The sequence below is a fragment of the Trachemys scripta genome, chromosome 2 (assembly GCF_013100865.1).
Source record: "Trachemys scripta elegans isolate TJP31775 chromosome 2, CAS_Tse_1.0, whole genome shotgun sequence".
Taxonomy (NCBI): Eukaryota; Metazoa; Chordata; order Testudines; family Emydidae; genus Trachemys; species Trachemys scripta.
The window spans coordinates 146,758,980-146,764,979 of record NC_048299.1 but is presented as its reverse complement, the minus strand read 5'-3'; the positions used below and the strand labels follow the sequence as shown (position 1 = coordinate 146,764,979).

Sequence of the window (6,000 nt, the reverse complement as noted above, 5' to 3'; positions counted from 1 at the left end):
CCCGCCTCCCTGCCCCCCCCCCCCCCCCCCCCCCCCCCCCCCCCCCCCCCCCCCCAGCGCCACGCCGCCCAAACCCCTGGAGGGCCAGGCCGCTCAAACCCCCGGCCCCCGAACACCACGTCGCCAAACCCCCGCCCCCGAGCGCTTCGCCGGGCCGGCCAAACCCCTGGGGCACCGCGCCGGGCCAGCCAAACCCCCGCCCCCCGCGGAGCGCCGCCCAAACCCCCCTGAGCACCTCGCTGGGCTGCCCAAACCCTCGCCCCCCGAGTGCCGGCAGTGGGGTGCTGGGTTGGGGCTGTGGGGGGAAGGGCAAGTGGGGGTGCCAGGCAGATGCAAGCAGAGCTGGGCAGTGAGTAGGGGCAGTGGGGTGCTGGGTTGGGGCTGTGGGGGGAAGCAGTGGTGTGGGTGGGGCTGTGGGAGTTCAAGGCAAGTGGAGCTGGGCGGTGAGTAGGGGCAGCGGGGTGTAGGGCAGTGGGGTGGGTGGGGCTATGGGGGCCAGGGCAGGTGGAGCTGGGGGTGAGTAGGGGCAGCGGGGTGCTGGGTTGGGGCAGTGGGGGGGGCAGCGCAATGGGGTGGGTGGGGCAGTGGGGGTGCAAGGCAGGTGCAGGTGGAGCTGGGCCCTGAGTGGGGCAGTGGGGTGGGGTTGGGGCTGGGCAGTGGGATGCTGGGTGCAAGGCAGGTGGAGCTGGGGGTGAGTAGGGGCAGTGGGGTGCTGGGTTGGGGCAGTGGGGGGCAGCGCAATGGGGTGGGTGGGGCAGTGGGGGTGCAAGGCAGGCGCAGGTGGAGCTGGGCCGTGAGTGGGGCAGTGGGGTGGGGTTGGGGCGGGGCAGTGGGGGGAACAAGGCAAGTGGAGCTGGGCGGTGAGTAGGGGCAGCGGGGTGCTGGGTTGGGGCGGTGGGGGGCAGAGCAGTGGGGGTACAAGGCAGGTGCCGGTGGAGCTGGGCGGTGAGGAGGGGCAGTGGGGCGCTGGGTTGGGTCTGTGGGGTGCAGGGCAGTGGGGGGGGGCAGGGCTGGGCGGGGCGCCCGGCTCCTCCCCTGCGCGCCGCTCCCTCCCCGACTCTCCTGGCAGCGCGGCGCAGGCGGATCTCGGTGGCGGCAGCAACCGCAGTTCCCAGCCGCATCTCGAGGCGGTGGAGCGCGCAGCGCAGTGCCCAGGTGAGTGCGGGGCCGTGGGGGCTCCGGGGCGCAGGCAGCCGGCCGGGCAGGGGGAACCGGAGCGGAAACGGGGAGGCAGGCACGGGGAGCTGACATGGGGCATAGCTTGCCCCCACCCCCAGCATAAAATCGAGCAGCCAAAGGCGGCATCAGTCCGGGGGCAAGGAGAGGTTTACATTAAGGGGGCGGAAGGGGACGTGCTGTGTGGGTCGGAGGGGAGCAGGGGGACCGGATCCCTCGCCTCCCTGCCCGGGCTGATCTCATTCTGGACGCTGCACATCCTCCTTTCCTAGCGCTGCCTAGTCATGGCGGGCCTGACCCCAAGATAATTCAAGTCAGAGCAGAAAACGGATTTTTGTGTCTCTGATCAGACAGCGAAACAGGCACACGAACAAAACCCCACCCGGTTCATCTGCTCACATCTACTTCTTCCTTTACACCAGACCAGAGGCAGCAGTACCAGGAGCACTTACCCCATCTTCCCTCTGAAAGCAGGTTCTGTGTTTCCCCCGATTTATTTAAGTGCCAGAAATGCGCTCAGGGCTGTATACGGCATAAGACCGTCTTACACTTTAGACAACACCGCATCCGCATCCCTTAGCAAGAATCTTGCCCTTCCTACCTGTTGCCCCCTTGTCTAATCCAACAGAAAGACCTTTACAAGAAGAGGAACTCTAGAAAAGCCTAGGTCCAGCTTGTACCATCTGAAGGTTGGAAATGGAAGCTGCTAACAGGCACGCCCACCTGCAGCCCTTCCTGGATTTCCCCTCACACTCCATAGCATGGCAGCTTCCTGGCATCATAAGAGCATCTCAGCTTCAACATTTGTTCCCTCGGACTTGTCCCTACATTCTGTTGACGGATACCTCTGATATATTCCCAGCTCTCTCACGCTTTCACATCCCTCTCCTGCTGGACCTCTGTTTTCCTGATCACTCCTCTCCTTTCCCATTTCCTCTCTCCTCTTCCACCATTTTCCTCCCTGCCTTCACTTACTGTACAGATTCAGCTCTTCACCACCATCGCCCTTGCCCCACCTCTAATTGACTGAATAAAAACAAAAAGAACCAGCACTTTTTTTTCTGTTGCAAAACAAATATCTCCAATACCCCCCAACCCAAGCAACCAAAGCAAACTCATGAATGAGTAAAAAGAACAGGAGTACTTGAGGCACCTTAGAGACTAACAACTTTATTTGAGTTTAAGCTTTCGTGGGCTACAGCCCACTTCATCAGATGCATAGAATGGAACATATAGTAAGAAGATATATCTACATACAGAGAACATGGAAGTTGCCTTCATGTTCTCTGTATATATAATATATATATCTTCTTACTATATGTTCCATTCTATGCATCTGATGAAATGGGCTGTAGGCCACGAAAGCTTATGCTCTAATAAATTTGTTAGTCTCTAAGGTGCCACAAGTACTCCTGTTCTTTTTGCAGATACAGACTAACATGGCTGCTAGTCTGAAACCTGAATGAGTATCTGTTACCTTCATTCTCCATTTCTCTCTCCTCGGTCTCTGACTCTTTTTAATCATCATTATAAGCTCTTCTTGGCACAAACCATATTTGTCTGGAAAGTGCTCACTATACTTAGGAGCTAGATAAATAGTCCTTGTTCCATACAACTCTGACAGCGTCTTCTTTGTGAAACCCTTCACCTGCAAAAAAGGTGAGATGCAGTACTATTACGTTGTGAGGATCCATGTAGCCGTGTTTGCCAAGTGCTTTGAGATCCTCTTCTCTAAAGGTTGTAGAGACAGGCCCTGAGTGTACACAAAACGTACAAATTGATGAGCACCAACAGCATCATTACCTGTAAACAAGATAATTACGCTCTCCAACACTTATGTAGATAACATAGGGATGGATAACATCTTATTATAGTGGCAATTCATCTTTTCTAGACATGAGGCGGGAACCCCACCCCTAAGGCTGCAGAGACATTAAACAGACGCATGAATAGACACAAATTTCTGAGCCACTGCCTTGTTTACCAGTTTGTTTTTCCCTGGCACAGTGAGCTAGATTATCTAATACAACTCAGATGAAACAGTCTTGAGTGCTTTGCTGTAACATGTCTGATGAAAAAAACCGAATTGCATTCTTATTAATAGTTACTTTGCTTGCTTAAGAGGAGGCTTGGCTCTTCGTATGAATAATATTGAGCTTTTCTGTCTGTATTCAGGAAGGGACATGGCTTTGTTAGTAGAAACCGTACAGTTTACCCAGTGAAGTTATGAATGTGATCCCTTGTATATGCAGAGCTGATGCACGCAAAATATAAAGGTCTTTGGACTATTTTTAAACTCACTGCCCTCACTGACTGACAGTACTTCGGTATGAAGGCATTATGGAAATCAGAAAGGAACAGAGACAGTTAAAGATTGAGGGCTATAAAACAGCTAGATTTTAAAGCACTCTGCGGGGTAAGGCAATCCGATAAAGAACAAAAACCAAAGGCTTTGTTTCTTAATTGTTATAGTCATGGGGCATGTGTTATTATATCTTTCCATTGCTCTGTTTTGGTAGGCAGGGAGCATATTTAAGTACAAGAACCCTGCTAGGTTATGTAACCATAGTCAACTGTGGGGGGGGAGGGGGAAATCCCACTTGCAGGGTTTATACTGTGATCCACTTAAGCTGTCGTATGTATTAAATAAGCATTTTGATTAAGGAACACTCAGGGCTAAACTCTCAAACCGGCAGTTGATTCAGATTTTTTTGGTGTGGTTTAATACTGTATTGAATAACATTATGCCACAAATACCGGCCTCTGCCATGGCAACTGCAGCGTTCGGAGAGACATAAGCTACTGTACATTAAAAATTCAAGACTCCATTATGTACAGACCATACTCTCCTGTATGTACTGCCCTGCTAAATGTTGTGTTTAGCATTAGAAATAAGGACATTTCTATCATGAGTCCAACATTTCTTTGCACGTTATTTCTCTGCACAGTGTATTATGCAAATAAAATCTTTCTAGAGGAAAGGGGACCTATAGTGGTGAGAGCAGGGTACAGATAGGTTCTCTCTTGTGCAGAGATGTTGCTGATTTCCCCCCCCCCCTTACAAACAGAAGCCAAGAGCCATCATATCTATTTCCCTGAGCCAAAATTGTATAAACGTTTCAGTTGTTTAGATGTAGCATACTACTTCATTTGTGCACTTAAAGAAAAGTAAATGGGTGATTGTTATGGTGGGCACTCACCCCTGGTTGCCCAGTGCAGAACCACAGATGCATCTCTGCCTCAGTTTCCCCCTATAAACTATCAATGAGTTCCGTGAGGCTTGTAGATAGTTAACACCGCCCCTTCAGGGATCTGGTTGATTTAATCAGAGGTGAAACGTGGTATGCAAACAAGCCTTCACTCCAGCATCTTACTGATGGGAGGGGGGAGAAGAAAAAGGGGTGCGAGTTAATGTTAGTCAGTCTGCTCCCACCCAAATTCCTCTTCCTCCTCCTCTGTCTAGGATCTTTCTCCAGTAAGGCCCTCTAGACTTGAGATCCTCCACTGGAGTCACGCCTCCGGGCATCATCTGTGGACGGGTTCCTTCCCTTGACTCAGGACCCCCGCAGAGACCCTGCAGCTCTTCCCTAACGACCTGGACCTCTTCTTACTATTTGGTAAGGTCCTTTCACTGGGACTGGGCCTCCCTAGGCGTTTGCCCTGTTAGCCCTTTGGGCACCTGCTTTCTCCAGGAGCACCTCTCTTAGATCTCCTTTTCTGGTGGGCTCTCTAATCAGGTCGTCTGAGAAGCTTCCTCTCCGTGTTCCAAAGACCTCCTCTTGACCGAGCCCTCAGAAGCCTGTATTAGGCCCAGGTGTTCCAGAACTGCCACCTAGGTAATTAACTACTCACATGTGGATTTGGGTTGGCTCTTTCTCCTTAGCCAGCCTGTCACAGCTAGACTGGGTGCCTGAAGCCCCTCAGGAGCCAGCTACCCTATGACAGTATTCATCTCTCTCCATTCTTGGCGCTCTCTCTGGTAGAAATTTGCATGGACTCATTTCACAATAAAAGGAAGCAAAGAGTAGGAATATGTAGTCAGTTCTCAGCATGGAGAGACATTAAAAGTAGTGTGTGCTTTATGGAATAGAACTAGGGCCTGTGTTATTCAGTATATTTATTAACTATCTGGAAGGGGGAGCCGTGAATGATGAGGTGGCAAAATAAGTGAGGTTACTCAAGACTAAGGAATCTTCGGGAGGATTTCACTAACGTAGTTAATTGGGCACCACAAACACAGAGTAAAGTCAACCCACACATGTGCAGGGTAATGTACATTAGAAGAACGGATTGCAATTTCTCCTATGCCCTGATGGATTCAGAATTCGTTGTAGTCTGAGGGGGAAAAGATCTAGGGACAAATTTTGGCCCCACTGAAGTTAGGATTTGCCATTAATTTTAGTTAGACCAGGACTTGATCTGGGATTTGCACAAAAGCCCAATTCCCATTAAAGTACAGTGAGAGTTGGGTGCCCATTTCCCTTAGACTCTTTAGACAAGCCCAACCTTGGCACTCTTCCTGGACAATGGAGTGAAAATTCCCTCTCAGTAGTGGTCAGATAAGCAAATAAGATAATAGTCTGTGTTAAGTACGGAATACAGAGAATATGGGAATTATACCTTGATATAAATTGATAGTACATCTTTCCTTTGAGTAGTGTAGTTGGTTTTGTAATCTAAAAAGGAACAGACCTGATCCAGGGAGGGACAGCCCAAGTTATTGGAGCAAGTGTGTCCACACTAGGGGGGGAAAAAAAAGTGTGTTCTTACCTTTTGCTAGCCAACATGGTAACTAACACGAGATGAAATCCTAGTGAAGACAAG

General features: G+C 50.8%; 1 protein-coding gene across 3 annotated transcripts in view; it reads left to right on the top strand.

Moving 5' to 3' along the window:
* PRNP (prion protein) overlaps window positions 1-6,000 on the top strand; it is a 30,955-nt gene that overhangs the window by 17,461 nt on the left and 7,494 nt on the right. The window contains exons 1-2 of one of the 3 annotated variants that reach the window (XM_034761799.1): window positions 1,062-1,155; window positions 4,640-4,793. The exons of 1 other annotated variant lie outside the window; for it this stretch is intronic. The gene's annotated coding sequence lies outside the window, so the exon portion shown is untranslated. Of the gene's footprint in view, window positions 1-1,033; window positions 1,156-4,639; window positions 4,794-6,000 lie in introns of those variants that run through there. One more of the 3 variants, XM_034761796.1, reaches the window with a different exon arrangement.